The sequence below is a fragment of the Pan paniscus genome, chromosome 4, assembly GCF_029289425.2.
Source record: "Pan paniscus chromosome 4, NHGRI_mPanPan1-v2.0_pri, whole genome shotgun sequence".
Classification (NCBI taxonomy): Eukaryota; Metazoa; Chordata; class Mammalia; order Primates; family Hominidae; genus Pan; species Pan paniscus.
In genome coordinates this window covers 74,996,584-75,015,848 of record NC_073253.2, presented here as the reverse complement: position 1 = coordinate 75,015,848, position 19,265 = coordinate 74,996,584, and the positions used below count along the sequence as shown (strand labels likewise).

The following is a 19,265-nucleotide window of genomic DNA, read 5'->3' as shown; positions in this document are numbered from 1 at the left end:
AGTTTTGTGAAATTGTTTGTTTAGAAATGGTAATAGATTCCATTTCAAGCCAACCACTAATCTATTCCTTTCTGCCACACTGGACAGAACTCTGGGTTACTTTAGCAAGAAAAACATCATAATCTTCTCTCTGAGAAGGTTATAATTGACCTAGGTGGAAGGTTAGTCAGTGTAGACTTGAACCATAGTGCCTGGTTGAATTTGGGCTCCACCTTTCTTTCTTTGTGACTGGGAGAGTCAGTTAATCTCTGAAGCGTCTCCTCATTTTTCTAATCCATGACTGGAGTGCATAAGCCTGAATGTGTATTAAATAAGATGATACTTGCAAAGCAATGACAATACTTGGCATGCAGTAACTGCTCCATAAATGTCATTTAGGTGGAAGATGATGTGAGAACCTTCTACAGCCTCTCAGTAGTGCCCTGTGCTTCTCTTATAAGAGCATTTATCATGCAATTTTGCCAGTGCTTGCTTAATTGTCTCCTTTCACAGACTTTAGGTTTCACGAATGTGAGGGAAAGTATGTCTTATTTCATAATTGACCATCAATTTATCTTAGCTCCTATCAAAATGCGTGGCACATAGTAGGCTCCAATAAATAGTTTTCAATGAATGAACACTTGTTACATGATAGTTTAGGGAAGACTTCCATTTGAATTTTAAACTGGTAAGTTGGCATTTAGATTTTATAAAGATTTTTTATTCTCCAAAGATAGTTTTTTTTCAATAATCTACAAATCCATAGTAGAAAGAAGAAGGAGGCAACATTGATGTGAAGCAGAAACTGCGGTAGATATCAGGATAGGTGGGTGGGAGGCCCAGTTTGGGTACTACTCATTGTGGAGCCCTGAGGAAGTCACCCCATCTCTTTGAGATACATGTACCTTAGCTGTAAAGTGGGCATAAGAAACTTGAGCTAACTAATGTAAAGTTTATGTGTGTGTGCTTATGTGTCTTTTTTTTTAAACTAGGTGATAGGCTAATAAAAGGGAGTATGGCAAAGTGAAAGTGGCAAGTAAGAATTTACTTCTAAGGGCCGGGCGAGGTGGCTCACGCCTGTAATCCCAGCACTTCGGGAGGCCGAGGCGGGCGGATCACGAGGTCAGGAGATAGAGACCATCCTGGCTAACACGGTGTAACCCCATCTCTACTAAAAATACAAAAAATTAGCCGGGCGTGGTGGCGGGCGCCTGTAGTCCCAGCTACTCGGGAGGCTGAGGCAGGAGAATGGCGTGAACCCGGGAGGCGGAGCTTGCAGTGAGCCGAGATGGCGCCACTGCACTCCAGCCTGGGCGAAAGAGCGAGACTCCGTCTCAAAAACAACAACAACAACAACAACAACAACAACAACAACAACAAAAAAGAATTTACTTCTAAGAATGGGTTGTAATTCTCTAGATATAATCAGTCTCTGTTTAGTTCTAAAGCTTAGCTTTGTTATGGCCCTAATGCATGGTCAACTTTAAAAAGAACTGCAAACCAAAAAAAAAAAAAAAAAAAAAAAAAAAAAAAAAAAAAAAATTAAAAAAAAAAAAACCTCTCTAAGCCTGAAAAATCTCCAGATATTCCCAAATTGGGGAATATTCAGATTCATGTTTCTCTGAAGGACAGTGCAAGGTCATCTACAGTATCCACCATCAATGTTTAACAACCTGTGGCTGGTGGACAAGCTACTTGAGATTCTCAGATGATAGAAATGGGTCAGGCCTATCAGCAGATGTGTTCGCATAGTAGGTTCACTTGATAGATGTCACCTTATCCTCCTAGACATTTCCTCTGCTGGAGAGCTCCATGTTCATCTTGAGATAGCCAAAAGTGGACAAGACTATTTTTTCCCACTCCCAGCTGCTTTCAGCAAGACAGACAGACACTTCACCTCCTTAGCTCTGCTTCTCTCCAGTGCTGTGTACCTTAGGAAAAAAGCAGTAACTGGTTATTGTAAAGTCACTATTATAAAATATTAAGGTCTTGAGGCCGTGTTCTAAATTAAACACAAGCAGGTTAAGAAGGAAAATCTTAATTAGAATTAAAAGTCACAGTTAAAACAAGAAGTGTTACTTCTTCTAGACAACATATATTTGAATGCTATTTTCCTGGAAAATTAATTTCACAGAATTTATTCTTTGCATGATATGCAAGTAGAGGTATAGACCGCACACATGGCTAATAGTATACAATGGTCATGCAGGAAGCAGAAGATAGTTGTAAAATAGGTGTTTTGTAAAAACAAAAAAAATAGTTATTTAACACTTGACAGTAACCCACTTAAATGTCCAGTGGAAGCAGTGACACTACATTGATACACACAACAGTACATTCGAGGAAAATAATTAAAATGGTAAATGTCTTGAAATGCTAAGTAAACTACAGAAATAATAAAATTCCCTATTGCATTGTGGTACTTCCTATAAAGTCTGACGAGAGCAGTTTGCTTTAAACAAGTAAAGAAAACTCTTTCACATTCTGGTAAGAAATTCCTTAGAGACAGAATTTAAAATAAAAATCACAATCCCCTTACTGGATAAAGCATATAATTTTCCTCCTTAGGTGCGTGAATTAAAAACAGCTGCCAAGCCTACTTAATTATGGGTGCTCAGAGTCAAACTAGACATGACAAATTTTCATTTTGATAGCAACCACATCGAGTGTTTACTTAGCAAGTATGGATAATTATTCCAGTTCTTATTTGAATTTTTTTTCTGGAACTGGTTGCATATTGTTAATAAAGGCTGTGATCGCAGATCTCAGCATTTCAGAGCCTCTCTTTTTTCCCCATTTTTTTTGTGTGTGTATGTATGTGTGTGTTGAGACTTTTCTCTGAATTTAAAAAGTGATTTCTCTACAACTGGTACACAAACACGAATTCTATCTCCAGAGAAACAGATGTATTAAAGTGTTGATGAAAAAACATTATTATGTTTTAGGCAGAGGTCTGAAAGTAAATGTCCTGGTCATCAACTTAGGGGATCACTTTGGTGACCAACATTTCTCATTCTAGTTGTTTAGTCTTTACTGTGAAGGGCTGAATCCACAGCAGTGGTTCTAGGAGACTGTGAATTTAGGAACGGTAAGGGATGCAGATGCTCACAGGCAATCTGCTCATCTGTGGGACTGGCTTTCAGAGCAAGGAAGAAGGCAGAGCATCAGGTTCCTAAATTCACATATATGCAAATAACAACTTTCTATTATGGGAAGCAATTTCATTTTATTTATCTTGTTTGGACTTCACAACAATAATTACTAAGATAGGAAAGAAATTCTTATCTCTATTTTTACAGATGAAGAGGCAAAGTCCCAGGGATGGTAAGTGTTTTGGTCAAATTAAACACCTATCATACATTGGGTGCTAGATCTGAGGATCAGAACTCCTAGTGCAGGATTCTTTGCAGTGTGGCTATAACTTCTGGTATCTTACTGGGGTGGCATGGTGCCTTGGAGCTACCAGATAAAGGGAGAATCAGGAGGACATGTTTTATAGTTTCCAGATAAAATATAGGACACCCAGTTAAATTTGAACTTCAGATAAACAAGAAATATTTTTCTAAATGTAAATATGTCTATGCCATATTTGGGACATATACTAAAATTATTCATTGTTTATCTGAAGTTCAGGTGTACCTGGGCATCCTATATTTCTATTTGCTGAATCTGACAATCCCAATCTGTTTTCCTTTCTGATTGGGCAACCCAAGTTAAAAAGTTAAAAATACCTTAGGGCAAGATGACCAACTGGACTCAGCCAGGTGGAAGATCTGCCACCAAGGGACCAAGACAGCTGGCGTACTTCCAACAGATCTTCAGAGGGAAGGCACCACCAGTGGACAGAGGGAAGACACTGAAGTGGGCTGAATGGGGAGGAAGCTGGGAACCCTACATGGAGCTAGAGGCTACCATGCACCAGTACTCATGCCTGATCCCCAATGACTCCAGAGGAATGGGTGAGTTGAGCTGGCAAGGAGCAACTTGCCCTCATCAAGGCCTCTCTGGGACCCCAGCAGACGGAGACCCCTTGACCACTATGGACACTCAAGTTGTCAGGGAGAGCTGCTTAGAAAAGTGGTAGGGGCAACAAGCCAGTTGATGTAGAGCCCAGAGCATCTATAGTGGAGCATGCTCAGGGATTGCCAACTCCCCTTGGCTCGACTTGCTCCCATAGGAGACTAGCCCTATGGGAGCTGTGGGGCGTGAACTCTGCAGGGTAGTCTTGCCTATCAGATGGGGCTAGTGTGACTCAAGCACCCCTTGGTCTGCTGGCCCGTTCTGGGGCCCAAGTCTGGCCACGCCTGCTTGCAGGGCAGCCTCGGATGCCCCAGGGGCTCACATCACAGCTCTTGCCCTGGCAAGCCATGCCTGACTGGTGAAGAGCTCCAGTGGGGCAGCCCATGCACCAACCCATGCACCAGTTCATCCATTCCCACCCCACACTGCAGCTTCCCCCAGGCCCACAGCAACTCCCCACATCACTTTGCCAACATGTGTGTGGATGGGTAGCTTCTGCCTTCCTTGCCCCACTAACATGTGTGTTTGTGTACATCTTGTCCTGCCTCCACTGACCACCATTGCAGTCGGAGCCTTGGTGGGCAAAGAGCCTGCCAGCCAGGCCCTTGCCAGTGCCCCACCCTTGTGCCAACACTATTGTAGGAATGAAACTAGGCACAGAGAACAGTGGACCCTCCCCCACCCACTCTGAGCAACCGCCTCTGCCTGTGGCACACAGAGAATGCACACAGACCTGCGCCTGCCAGCACCCTGCCCCTGTGCCAACACCGCCACCAGCATGACTGTGTGCAGTCACCAGCAGGGGAACCCCGCCCCCCTGCCCCACTCCTGAGCTGCGTTGCCTCTGCCATTGTGGTGAATGCCAGCATGGAGGCAGGCACCCCAGCACCCACTAGCACCCTGCTGCAGCTGACAAGCATGCACCCCACTGCACCATGCTGCCATTGCTGCTGCTGCTGGCACGTTCTGGGGCCCAAGTCTGGTTTGCTGGTGCAAACGAGGATGGATACCACTGTCACTGAACTAGGAAATGCTTTGGCTGATACTACCCATCAGAGTGTAATGACCAGTGGTCAGGGAGTCCCTCAGCCACTCTAAGTCAGTGAATTCCTAACCTTGAGGAGCCAGAGAACAAAGTCAGGGCCCAGTACAAGTTCCCCAGGGTTAGAGCATGCAGTACAGGAATTGGGAGTTGAGAACTGGCCCCCTAAAACCTTCCAGAAATGAAGCCAGTTGGCTGAATCCATCTTATACCATGATGAAACCCTCGAGGTCATCAAATAAGTTAAAAGAAAAAAAAAAAACCCCAAAGATTAGCAACTTCAAAGATTGAAGGAACATCAGCTCACAAAGATGAGAAAGGACCAGCACCAGAACTCTGACAACTCAAAAAGTCAGAGTGTTTTCTTCCTCCAAATGACCAACTCTCCAGCAAGGGTTCTGGATCAGGCTTAGATGGCTGAAATGACAAAAATAGAATTCAGCACATGGATAGGAACAAAAATCATTGAGATGCCGGAATACATTGAAACCCAATCCAAAAAAGCTAAGAATAAATTAAAATAATGCAGGAGCTGACAGACAAAATAGCCAGTATAGAAAAGAACATAACCAACTTGATAGAGCTGAAAAACACACTACAAGAATTTCATAATGCAATCACAAGTATTAATAGCAGAATAGGCCAATGGGAGGATAGAACCTTAGAGCTTGAAGACTGGCTTTCTGAAATAAGACACAGACAAGAATAGAGAAAAATAAAAAGGAATGAATAAAATCTCTGAGAAATATGGCATCATGTAAAGACACCAAATCTACAACTCGCTGGTGTCCCGGAAAGAGATGGGGAGAGTGCAAAAAACTTGGGAAACATATTTCATGATATCATCCATGAGAACTTCCCCAACCTAGCTAGAGAGGCCAACATTCAAATTCAGGAACTGCAAAGAACCCTAGTAAGAACTTCACAAGAAGATGATTCCCAAGACACTTAATCATCAGATTCTCTAAGGTTAAAATGAAAGAAAAACTGCTAAAGGAAGCTAGAGAGAAAGGTCAGGTTGCCTACAAAGAGAAGCCCATCAGAATAACAGCCGACCTCTCAGCAGAAACCCTACAAGCCGGAAGAAATCAGAGGTTGATATTCAACATGTTAAAAAACATTCCAATAAAGAATTTTATATCTGGCCAAACTAAGCTTCGTAGGTGAAGGAGAAATAAGATCCTTTTGAGACAAGCAAATGCTGAGGGAATTTATTATCACCAGATAACCGCTGCCTTAAAAGAATTCCTGAAGGAAGCCATAAATATGGAAAGGAAAGATCATTACCAGCCACACCAATAACACACTGAAGTACATAGACCAGTGACACTATAAGGCAACCACACAAACAAGTCTGCATAATAACCAGCTAACATCATGATGACAGGATCAAATCCACACATATCAATAATAACCTTGAATGTAAATGGGCCATATGCCCCAATTAAAAGACACAGAGTGGCAAGCTGGAGAAAGAACCAAGAGTCTTTGGGATACTGTCCTCAAGAGATCCAGATCACATGCAGTGACACACATAGGCTCAAAATAAAGGGATGGAAAAAAATCTATCAATCAAATGGAAAACAGAAACAAGCAGGGGTTACAATTACAATTTCAGACAAGACAGACTTTAAACCAACAAAAATAACAATATAAAAGAAGGGCATTACATAATGGCAAAGGGTTCAATTTAACAAGAAGACCTAACTATCCTAAATATATATGCACCCAACACAGGAGCACCCAGATTCATGAAGTAAATTCTTAGAGAACTTTGAAGAGACTTGGACTCCCACACAATAATAGTGGGAAACTTCAACATCCTACTGACAGTATTAGACAGATCATTGAGGCAGAAAATTAACGAAGATATTCAGGACCTAAACTGAGCCCTGGACCAAGTGGACCTGATAGTTATCTACAAAATTCTCCACCCAAAACACCAGAATATACATTCTTCTCATTGTTACATGGCACATACTCTAAAATTGATCAAATAATTGGACATAAAATACTCCTCAGACAGTGCAAAAGAACTGAAATCATAACACTCTCTCAGACCACAGCACAATCAAATTAGAAACCAAGACTAAGAAATTAGCTCAAAACCATACAATTGCATGAAATTGAATAATCTGCTCCTGAATGACTTTTGGGTAAATAATGAAATTAAGGCAGAAATCAGGAAGTTCTTCGAAACTAATGAGAACAAAGATACAACATACTAGAATCTCTGGGACATGGTTAAGGCAGTGTTAAGAGGGAAATTTATAGCACTAAAAGGCCACATCAAAAAGTTAGATAGATCTCAATTTAACATCCTAACATCACAGCTAAAAAGCTAGAGAACCAAAAGCAAGCCAATCCCAAAGCTAGCAGAAGACAAGAAAGAACCAAAATCAGGGCTGAACTGAAGAAGACTGAGACATGAAGAACCATTCAAAAGATCAACAAATCCAGGAGCTGGTTCTTTGAAAAAAATTAATAAAATAGACCACAAGTTAGACTAAAGAAGGAGAGAGAAGAACCATATAAACACAATTAGAAATGCCAAAGGGGATATTACCACTGACCCCCACAGAAATACAAATCACCATCAGAGAATATTATGAACACCTTTGTGCACATAAACTAGAAAATCTAGAAGAAATGGATGAATTCCTGGACACATATACCCTCCCAATATTGAGCCAGGAAGAAATTGAATTTCTGAAAAAACCAATGATGATCTCTAAAACTGAATTAGTGATAAATTGCCTACCAACAACAACAAAAGCCCAGGAGCAGAAGGGTTTACAGTCAAATTCTACCAGATGTACTAATACGAACTCGTATCATTTCTGAGGAAACTATTCCAAAAAATTGAGGAGGAGAGACTCCTTCCTAATTCATTCTATGAGGCCAGCATCCTCCTGATACCAAAACCTGGCAGAGACACAATAAAAGATAACTTCAGGCCAATATCCTTGATGAACACTGATGCAAAAATCCTAAACAAAATACTGGCAAACCAAATCCAGCAGAACATCAAAAAGCTTATCTACCGTGATGCAAGGTTGGTTCAACATTCGTATATTGATAAATGTGATTCATCATCTAAACAGTATTAAAGACAAAAACTACATGATTATCTCAATAGATGCAGAAAAGGCTTTCAATAAAATTCTACAAACCCTCATGTTAAAAATTCTCAATAAACTAGGTATTGAAAAAAACATAGCTCAAAATAATAAGAGCCATCTATATGACAAATCCATAGCCAACATCATAATGAATGGGCAAAAACCTGAAACATTTCCCTTGAAGACTGGCACAAGACAAGGCTGCCCTCTCTCACCACTCCTATTCAAAATAGTACTGGAAGTCCTGGCCAGAGCAATCGAGCAAGAGAAAGAAAGAAAGGGCGTTCAAATAGGAAGACAGGAAGTCAGACTATCCCTGTTTGCAGATGACACAATCCTTTACATAAAAAACCCCTTAATCTCAGCCCAAAAGCTTTTTAAGCTGATAAACAACTTCAGCAAAATCTCAGGATACAAAATTAATGTGCAAAAATTACTAACATTCATAGATAGCAAAAACAGTCAAGGTGAGAGCTAAATCAGGAATGCAGTGCTATTCACAATTGCCACAAAAAGTATAAAATACCTAGGAAAACAGCTAACCAGGGAGATGAAAGATCTCTACAAGGAGAACTACAAAACACTGCTCAAAGAAATCAGGGATGACAAACAAAATGGAAAAACAACAGAACAACAAATGAAGAAACATTCCATGTAAATGTATAGGAAGAATCAATATCAATAAAATGGCCACACTGCCCAAGGCAATTTATAGATGCAATGCTATTCCTATTAAACTACTAGTGACATTCTTCATAGAACAGAAAAAATGGTTTTGAAATTCATATGGAACAAAAAAAGAGCCTGGATAGCCAAGGCAATCGTAAGTAAACAGAACAAAGCTGGAGGCATCACGCTATCCGACTGTATATTACAGAGCTACAGTAACCAAAAGAGCATGGTACTGGTACAAAAACAGACACATAGACCAACAGAACAGGATATAGATCCCAGAAATAAGGCCACACACCTACAATTATCTGATATTTGACAAAACTGACAAAAACAAGCAATGGGGAAAGAAATCCCTATTCAAAAAATGGTACTAGGATAACTAGGTAGCCATATGCAAAAGATTGAAACTGGATCTCCTTTTTACATCATATACAAAATTTAACTCATGATGGATTAAAGAATTAAATGTAAAACCTCAAACTATAAAAACCCCGGAAGACAATCTAGACAATACCATTCTGGACATAGGAAAGGGCAGATATTTCAAGATGAAGACGCCAAAAGCAATTGCAACAAAAGCGAAAGTTGACAAATGGAATCTAATTAAACTAAAGAGCTTTTGCACAGCAAAAGAAACTATAAACAGAGTAAACAGACAACCTACAGAATGGGAGAAAGTTTTTGCAAACTATGCGTCTGACAAAGGTCTAATATCCAGCATCTCTAAGGAATTTAAATTTATAAGAATAAAACAACCCCATTAAATAGTGGGCAAAGGACACGAACAGACACTTTTCAAAAGAAGACATGCATGTAGCCAACGAGCATATGAAAAAAAGCTCAGCATCACTGATGGTTAGAGAAATGTAAATGAAAATCATAATGAGATACCACCTCACACCAGTCAGGATGGCTGTTATTAAAAAGTAAAAAAATAACAGATGCTGGTGAGGTTGCAGAGAAAAAGAAACACTTATACACTGTTGGTGGGAGCGTAAATTAGTTCAACCATTGTGGAAAACAGTGTTGCAATTCCTGAAAGATCTAAAAATAGAATTACTATTTGATCCAGCAATCCCATTACCCAAAGTTAATATAAATCATTCAATCATCAAGACACATGAACACATATATTCATTGTTGCACTATTCACAATAGCAAAGACATGGAATCAACCTTAGTGCCTATCAATGGTAGACTGGATAAAGAAAACTTGGTACATATACACCATAGAATACTATGCAGCCATAAAAAAGAATGAGATCACATCCTTTGCAGGAATATGGATGGAGATGGAGGCTGTTATGCTTAGCAAACTATCACAGGAACAGAAAAACCAAATACCATATGTTCTTACTTATAAGTTGGAGCTAAATGGTGAGAACACATGGACACATAGAGGGGAACAACAGACGCTGGGGCCTGTGGAAGGATGGAGGGTGGCAGGAGAGAAGGAATCAGGAAAAGTAACTAATGAGTACTAGGCTTAATACCTGGGTGATGAAATAATCTGTACAACAAACCCCACAACACACATTTACCTATGTAACAAACTTGCACGTGTACCCTTGAACTTAAAATCAAAGTTAAAAAAAGAATAATGCACCTTAAACTGACAAATTAGCAAACTGTTTTAGGCAAGAAAGTTTTATAAAGTAAAGAAAAAAAAGTTGAAAATGCCAACATCTTGCAGTACAACCTCTGGGTGGAATTATGTCCCCCATAAAAAATACGTTGGAGTTCTAACTCCCATTTGTACCACAGAATGTGACCTCATTTGAAAATAGAGTCTTTTCAGAGGTAATCAAATTAAAGTGAAATTCATTAAATGGGCCCTTGATATAGTTTGGTTATGTGTCCCCTCTAAATTTCATGTTGAAATGTAATCCCCAGTGTTGGCGGTGGGGCGCAGTGGAAGGTATCTGGGCCCTGAGGGAGGATCCCTTATGGCTTGGTGCTGTCATTATGGTGAGTGAGTTCTCACTAGGTCTGGTTATTGCAAAGTGGGGTACCTCCCCCACTGCCCTCTCTTGTTCCTTTTCTCACCATGTGGGAAGCCTGCTCCCTCTTTGCATTCAACCATGAGTAAAAACCTCCTAAGACCTCTCCAGAAGCAGATGCTGGTGTTATGCTTCCTGTACAGCCTGCAGAACCATGAGCCAATTAAACCTCTTTTCTTATACATTATGCAGTGATATGGTTTGGCTGTGTTCCCACTCAAATCTCATCTTGAATTGTACTCCCATAATTCCCATGTGTTGTGGGAGGGACCCAGTGGGAGATGATTGAATCATGCATGCGGTTCCCCCATACTGTTCTCATGGTAGTGAATAAACCTCACGAGATCTGACGGCTTCATCAGGGGTTTCTGCTTTTGCATCGTCCTCATTCTCTCTTTGCCTGCTGCCATCTATGTAAGATGGGACTTGCTCCTCCTTGCCTTCTGTCACGATTGTGAGGCTTCCCCCGCCACGTGGAACTGTAAGTCCAATTAAACCTCTTTCTTTTGTAAATTGCCCAGTCTTGGGTATGTCTTTATCAGCAGCATGAAAACAAACTAATACATGCAGTCTCCGGTATTTCGTTATAGCAATGTAAGAATGGCCTAATACAGCCCTAAGCTAATATGACTGGCATCCTCACAAAAAGGGACAATTTAGACCACAGACAGACATGCACACAGGGAAGAAGCTGTGAAGACACACAGGGAGAAGGCAGGCCATGTGATTGCAGTGATGCATCTACAAGCTGAGGATCACCAAAGATTGCCACAAAACACCAGAAGCTAGACGTCAAGGCAGATTTCTCTCCTAAAACCATGAGAGAGAGCATGGCCCTGCTGGCACCTTGATTTTGGACGTCTAACCTCCAGAACTGTGAGACAATAAATTTCTGTTGTTTTAAGCCACACAGTTTTGAGGACTTTGTTATGGCAGCCCTAGGAAACGAATATGCCCAATATAAGTGGCCTATAATTTACACTCTTACCTTCTCATTCTTACAGGCTGAAATTCTGAGACACCTCCTGGTCGTACTTAGTGTATATCTTTTCACTTAGAAATTGATTTGAATGTTGCAAAGGCCTATGCTGCCTGTTAAGCATTGTAATCATGTTGAATCACTATGATTTTATATTATTGCTCCATCCAACGTCTTCTTGGGGCTTCGGATCCTCCTTCCTTTCTATACCCACACATGAATGATTCTTCTCCCATTTGAAAATATTGTCCACGTGTCACACCACAATGTGTAAAAGAGATTAACCAGGGAGGATCACAAACAAACTGGTTTGAGCCTTAGTCACAAGTCTGAGCAAAATCTCCCCTCAAATTCCAACTAGTTTTCAAAATATCTGGTATTTTAGAATGGCATAATCAGAGCCACAAGAGGGTGCAAAATGTGGCAGCAGGAAGTAGCAGGGATCAAGGTACCTCTGGTTTAATGACACTGTTCTGTGTAGCACTGCTTCTGCTCTGTTGTAAGTCTAGTTGGTCTGAGTTCAAAAATGCTGAGCAAATTACACCATGCAGTGCCCCAGCAACCAAGTAATGGCTTGGATTGCTTTGTTCATTAAAATATCATTTCTTTTTTTCCTCCTCATTGAAGCTTAATGGAGAGGGAGCTTCCTTTGAAGTTAACACATGGCAAGAAACAAGATAGGCATAGTCATCTTCTGTGTCCCTTGCCCTCCCATTACCTCGGAATCACAGAAAGACACACATGAAGCACATTTTATCAAATCTATACGAATGAGTTGATGACTAGGGACATTGTAATCCTGAAAGACTGCTGAGTGCCACAGAATCATCCACACTATTATTAAGCTTGAGACTATGTGAGATTTGCTCAGAGTTGGCAGGCTCCCTTGTAAGGTATTCAGCCCATCATCTTCCCGGCAGGCATCCCTGAACTTCCAGCCCAGGCACTTGTCTTGTATTTGCTCTTGTCTGCTTGTTCTGCTGCTCTGCAGATCTTCCCCGTCATTCTGGTCTCAGCTCGGATGTCGCTTCACCAGGGGTCTTTTTGAATTCCCTTCATTCTCCTTTCTTTTTCCATTGCTTTGTCTTTATTACCCTGTTCTTTCTTCTCATTGCACTTATTACTGCTACAATTTTTGTTTGTATATTTGCAAATATATGTTACAATTCTCACAAATATATATATACACACATATACAATTCATGCAAATATACATATACAATACAATTGCATATACAATTCTCATTTGTATATTTGTATATTTGTCGCCACTCTCCAGCATAATGGAAAGCTCCACAAAGGCACCTAGCTTCCCATCCATATGTATTTGCTGAATGAACACACAAATAAATGCTTACTAGCTCTGTGACAATGCTAAATATTGGGTTGTCTCATATGTAAAATTGGGACAAAAATGGTCTTATAAGGATACGAGAAGAATTAAATGAGATAATGATTCTAACAGCAAGAACTTGTATCTTTATTTTAATTTTTATAGGAGCTTTTGAAATTAAGTACTAAAATACTACCTCCATTTTACAACAGGAGAACCAAGGTTCAGAGAGGTGAATTAATTTGCCAAAGGCCACAGAGCTGGCAAATGTTACAGCCAGCATTTGAACCCAGGGTTCCAGATTTCACAACCCTTAAGCTGTTTTTCCAAATTGCTGACAAGCGATACAGAAACAACTTGAGAAATCACAAGGATATTCAGGTCTGGATTCCGTTTCTTCTATTCTGGCCCCTGTCTAATCTAAGTCTTGTCTTAGTAGAAAAGTTCTGGGGACAGGACAAAATGGGAACAAATCCTAGAAACTGGGATCAGCATATTTATGAGAGAAAAAGAGAAAATAGCAAGATTTATTTTATGAAACAAATTTCTACGGGCTAATATTTAAAGATATATTTTGGAATTTTGCAAAACCTGCCATATTTGAATGAGTTAGAGAAAGGATGTAGATACAAAGGAAAAGTATTATGCAATTTTGGGAGATGTGATGTGTTGACCTAGTGAAGCCTATAAACCAGTCACATAAAACCACATGAGCTAGTATTTCCACTTATTTCTAATGATCGAAAACACATTTAACAATGAAAGTCACTCAGTATTTCTGAATAGATAAGTTAGATGGTGATGATGATGAGATAGTTCAATGTCACATACACATACAAACATATACACACACATATATAAATTTGTTTCATCAAATTTATGTGTATATACACACATATATACACACATATATACACACATATATAAAGAAGGGGGAAAGTAAAAATAAGCAAGTTTTATATGATGAAACAAATTTATCTATATATGTGTGTATATGTTTATAAATTTATCTATATATGTGTATGTATATATGTGTGTATATATGTACATATATACACACATATATACATACACATATATATGTATATACACATATATACACACATATATATACATACTCTTCTTGTGTTCTTAAAATAAGTCATAGAAACAGAATAACACTACCTTTTCATGTCTATCTAAAAACATTTGCTGAATATTCTTTTTTTTTTTTTTTTGAGACAGAGTCTCACACTCTCGCCCAGGCTGGAGTGCAGCGGCGCTCTGCTCACTGCAAGCTCTGCCTCCCGGGTTCGTACCATTCTCCTGCCTCACCCTCCCGAGTAGCTGGGATTACAGGCCCCCGCCACCACGCCTAGCTAATTTTTTTGTTGTTGTTGTATTTTTAGTAGAGACGGGGTTTCACCATGTTAACTAGGATGGTCTTGATCTCTTGACCTTGTGATCCGCCTGCCTAAGCCTCCCAAAGTGCTGGGATTACAGGCATGAGCCACCGTGCCTGGCCTAAAGATTCTTATTCTTGGCAAAGCACCTTTGTCAGGCTTTTAAATGGCTAATTTGGAGAGCTAATACACATTCTCCAACAACTAAAACTTTCATTACATTAATTTTAATATTTGCATATAAAGAAATAGCAAATAGGTTAAATTTTCTCTACAATAAGCTGCCAAAAAATTAGAAGGAACAAGTTATTCCAAAGACAGTAAAATTAAGGGTTTTCTTATTTTTAAAAATTAGCTCCTTTTGGATTTTAGAGAGAAAAAAATACACTCAATAAACTTGTGGTATCAATATTTTATGAACTGTAATGGAAGATGCACATTGGCCTTCATTCATTGGTTCATTCATTTACATTCTGTCAGTCTTTGTACCCTGTTGTGTTCCAAAAAGGTGTGCTGAGGTGTGTCAAACCCATATAATGAGCCATTTCTTCAATATTTATGGCGAGGAAAAGTGTGCCTTCTCTCATGATTCACATTGGTCTCCTTGCTCTTCCTTGAACACGACAGGCATGCTCCCACCTCAGGGTCTTTGCCCTTGGAAAATTCACATCCTCTTCCTGGATATCCACATGGCTCACTCACTTGCCTGTGGGTCTTTGAGACATTCCTTGACTGAGCAATTTAAAAATGTCCATGCTGCCTCAAGTCATGCTATATTTTCCTTAACTTCCCAACCCCCTCTTCTGCTTTCTTGATTCCATAGTACTTCACATCACTTAACATATTAAATATTCCACTTCTTTTTAAAAACAGTTTGTTTAAATTCCAGGAGGGCAAAGATTTTTTGCCTGGTTTGTTCACTGCTGGTTTCCTTTGGAAATATTTGTGTCTAGCACATAAATATTTGTCCAATGAATGAGTGAGTGCACATGTAAAATATATTCTCTATTACCATGAAATTATCAAACTGTGATATTGACAGACAGAGTGGGATTGGCAGCTTTTAATAGGAAACATCTTGGAGAACAAGTTTCAGCACTATAAGGCATCCATTTTCAGCCTTTGAAGCAAATGAGATTCTGCCTGTGAGAATGGGCCTAAAGTCCCCTCCTTTTGTCATTGTACACAGAGGCACTCTCATCCAAGACAGAGCACTCAGCTTTGACAGAGAGGGCCATGGCATTGTGTGGCCATTTCTGGAGTTGATGATCAAACAGCAAGACCTTTCAGCGATCAGCTGAAAAAAAAGGAGCCAACATTACATACCTGCCAGCCAGGCTGCCCAAGGTTAGAGCCACGTAGGACACCCTTAGGAAATAGTGGACCACGCCAGATCTGTTTCCTTAGGTGCCCTGGTCACCAAGTGTTCCTTAATAAAGAGAAATTAAAGGCTAACATACCATTCTTTGAAGCCTTCTAATTTTAGGTATTTTAAGGCCTTGATTACCACCTATTTCATAGAGTTATATGATAAATAATGGAAGTAAAAAGCACATCAAGATGGCCAGTACTTATTGTGGCTATCATTTTATATATACAACCTTGTATATAATATGTCAGAAACAGTCGTGAAAAACCTTGAAAGGGAAAAAATAAAAACTAAAAAGAAAAGTTGCTGGATGTTTTATCTAACGCCCCTTTCCAGATAATCTGTGAATTTCAGCGTCTTTAAGCCATTTTACAACTCTGTAAGTTATACAAAACTGTAGTAATGCAAATTATCCTTGTCCACAAAAATGCAAATGAACTTTCCCCTACAGAGTTACAACTGACTCATACCCTGTGGATATTGATCAGTTCTGCGTCTGTTAACAAATTTGTCTCAGCATTTTTAATTGCCCATAAATGTGTCTGCTCTTTGGATTCCCCTCTGAATAGGTTGTGACTTATCACCAATTCCCTTATTATTTATATTTAATAGTTTAAACAAAATCTTTGATGTGTTCATTTTCTATTTTTATGAAGATGATTTTATCCTTTCAAATATATTATTTAACAAATATATAGCTACTGTTATAGACTATAGATTCAGTCATAAGCAGCAAGTCATTTTATTGTTTTCATCCACTTTCTAGGTATGTGTGTTTCTTTTAATAAATATGCAGAGTGCATATTCAGGTGTTAATTTGTGTTCATAAAATTGCTTAAAACTCAATTTAAATATTTTGGAAAATGGTGGGAGAGGAAGTGAAATAGATACAGTGGTGGAGAATATCAAAGGAAGGAAGAATGTAAAAAACTAAGATTGTGAAAGACCTGATGTGCTAGACTCCAGAGTCTGGATTTGGTTCTGAAACTTCCAAATTCCATTTGAGGTTTTAGGGGAGGCTAACCCTAAGGACACTGTTGCAGAACTTTTTATCAATTTAAGGATATCACAGCTCTGTCTAGTGCTGTCCTGTTACATTTTTTTTTCCAAGCGGATCAGGCCCCATGGATGTGGTTAAGTTATTTATAATGTAAAGCCTGTTACATGTTGCCCACTGGCAAGAGAAAAGCTCGCAAGTACTTTTTCCCTCCTGACTTCAAGTGAATGACTGATATCCTATAATTAATGGGGATAGATTTTTCTTGGGATAAAAAAAAGAAAGTTGAATTGTGTAGACTGGACGGCCTTGATGGAATCTTAATTCAGGTGCCCAGAGTGGGCAACCAAAGACTGGGCTATTCCAGAACTATTTCATTAGCTGCCCTGGTCAACAACTGTTCCTTCGTTAAGAGAAACTAAAGACTGATATAACCCTTTGAAGATTTATAATTTTTATATTTTAAGGTCTTAATACTGTCAATGAAAAGGAGTCAAGCTCTGTAATGTATTTACACAGGTTCATTCTGAGGGAAATATGAGCGACCAAGGTCCAAGGCATAGTCTCAAGAGGTCCTGAGAACATATGCCTGAGGTGGCTGGGTTATAGCCTGATTTCTATACATTTTAGGGGGACAGAAATTATAGGCAGAGACATAAATCAATACGTGTTAGGTATATATTGGTTTGGCCCAGAAAGGCAGGACATCTCACAGTGGAGGATTCCAGGTCAAATGTAGATTTAAAGATTTCCTGATGGCAACTGGTTGAAAGGGTTAAGCTCTGCCTGAAGAGTTGAAATCAGTAGAAAGAAATGTTTGTAGTTAAGATAAAGGGGACTATGGAAACCAAGGTCCTTGTTATGTAGATGAAACCTCCGGGTAACAGGCTTCAGAGAATAGATTGTAAATATCTCTTATCAGGCCCTAGAAGGTGCCAGACTTTTAGTTAAATCTCTCCTGGATCAGGAAAAGACCCAGAAAGGAAAGGGAATTACCTATAGAATGTAGATTTTCCCCACAAAAGACAGCTTTGCAAGGCCATTTCAAAATACGTTATAAAAATATGTTTTGGGATAAAAAATTTCATTTTCTTTCAGGGCTTGCTATCTGCTATGTGATTTCGTACTAGAGTCAGGTTGGAGTTTGGTATCTTATTGCTACAAAGTCTGTTTTTTCAGTCCTAAGATCTCTGTTTCAATGTTAATGCTGGTCAGTTGTGTCTCAATTCCAAAGAGGAGGATAAAATGAGGCAAGCCCTCCTTCACATCATGGCCTGAACTAGTTTTTCAGGTTTACTTTGGAATGCCCTTGAGAGAGGAATCCATTTAATCAGTTTAGGAGCTTAGAATTGTGTTTTTGGTTTACAACTACTGTATAGAGTTGTATGATAATTAAAATAAGACAATTTGAGTCACTATAGTAGCTAGCCCCTATTGTGGCTATTATTTATTTAGCCACATCCCTTACCATCACTCCTTAGAGAATTGTGTCCTTACAAGTTTTTTCTCTATTTGAGTATATCACATGTTACACAAACAAGGTAAAAATACATGGTTTATAAAGAAAAACAAAGATCTCGAAATACTTGCCATAAATTAGTTTTACAAAGTTCCACCAGAGTCAGGATACTCCATTAAATTCCTACGGTCCACAGTGCAGGGAAGTCCCTAGGCCCAGGATACAATCGCTCCTGATTTTGAGGGCATGTATCCAAACACATGGCCTACTGAAAACAAATGCATTTTAATCTCAATGACTCTCTAAGATTAAGGCTTTGAAATGACTTTACTATTCTTAAAATCATGGCATTTTCCCTCCTTGCACCAGGTTGAGGGATGGCCCTTCTGACCCTGCTGGCCCTAGGCAGTCCCTCCTCCGTGGGGTGCAGACTTGGCTCATGATCATGGTGACCCCTCACCACCACGAGGCCAGCCCAGAGCCCACCAGTTCTGGACTCCTCCCTAAGCAAGGCAGAATAATGTGGTAGGCAGGATAATGGCCCCCAAAGATATCTGCTTCCTCATCCCTAGAACCTATAAATATTACCTTATATGGGAAAAGAAACTTGGCAGATGTGAGAAAGTTAAGGATCTTAAAATGAGGAGGTTATTCTGGATTATCTGAGTGAGCTCTAAATGCAATTACAAGTACCCTTTAAAAGGAAGGCAGAAGAGTCAGAGAAAGAGATGTGATGGTGGAGGCAGAGATTGGAGTGATGCAACCACAATCCAAGGAATGCCAGCAGCTGCCAGAAGGTGGAAGAAGCAAGAAACAGTTTCTCCCTTAGAGACTCCGGAAGGAGTATGGCCCTACTAACAGCCTGAGTTTGGACTTCTAGCTTCCCGCAACTTTGAGACAATAACTTT

General features: G+C 39.6%; 1 protein-coding gene across 1 annotated transcript in view; it reads right to left on the bottom strand.

Moving 5' to 3' along the window:
- Positions 1–428: 428 nt before the first annotated feature.
- Positions 429–19,265, bottom strand: part of LOC129397789 (parathymosin-like) — a 297,114-nt gene continuing 278,277 nt past the window's right edge. The window contains exon 2 of the transcript XR_010112200.1: positions 429–1,910. The gene's annotated coding sequence lies outside the window, so the exon portion shown is untranslated. The remainder of the gene's footprint in view (positions 1,911–19,265) is intronic.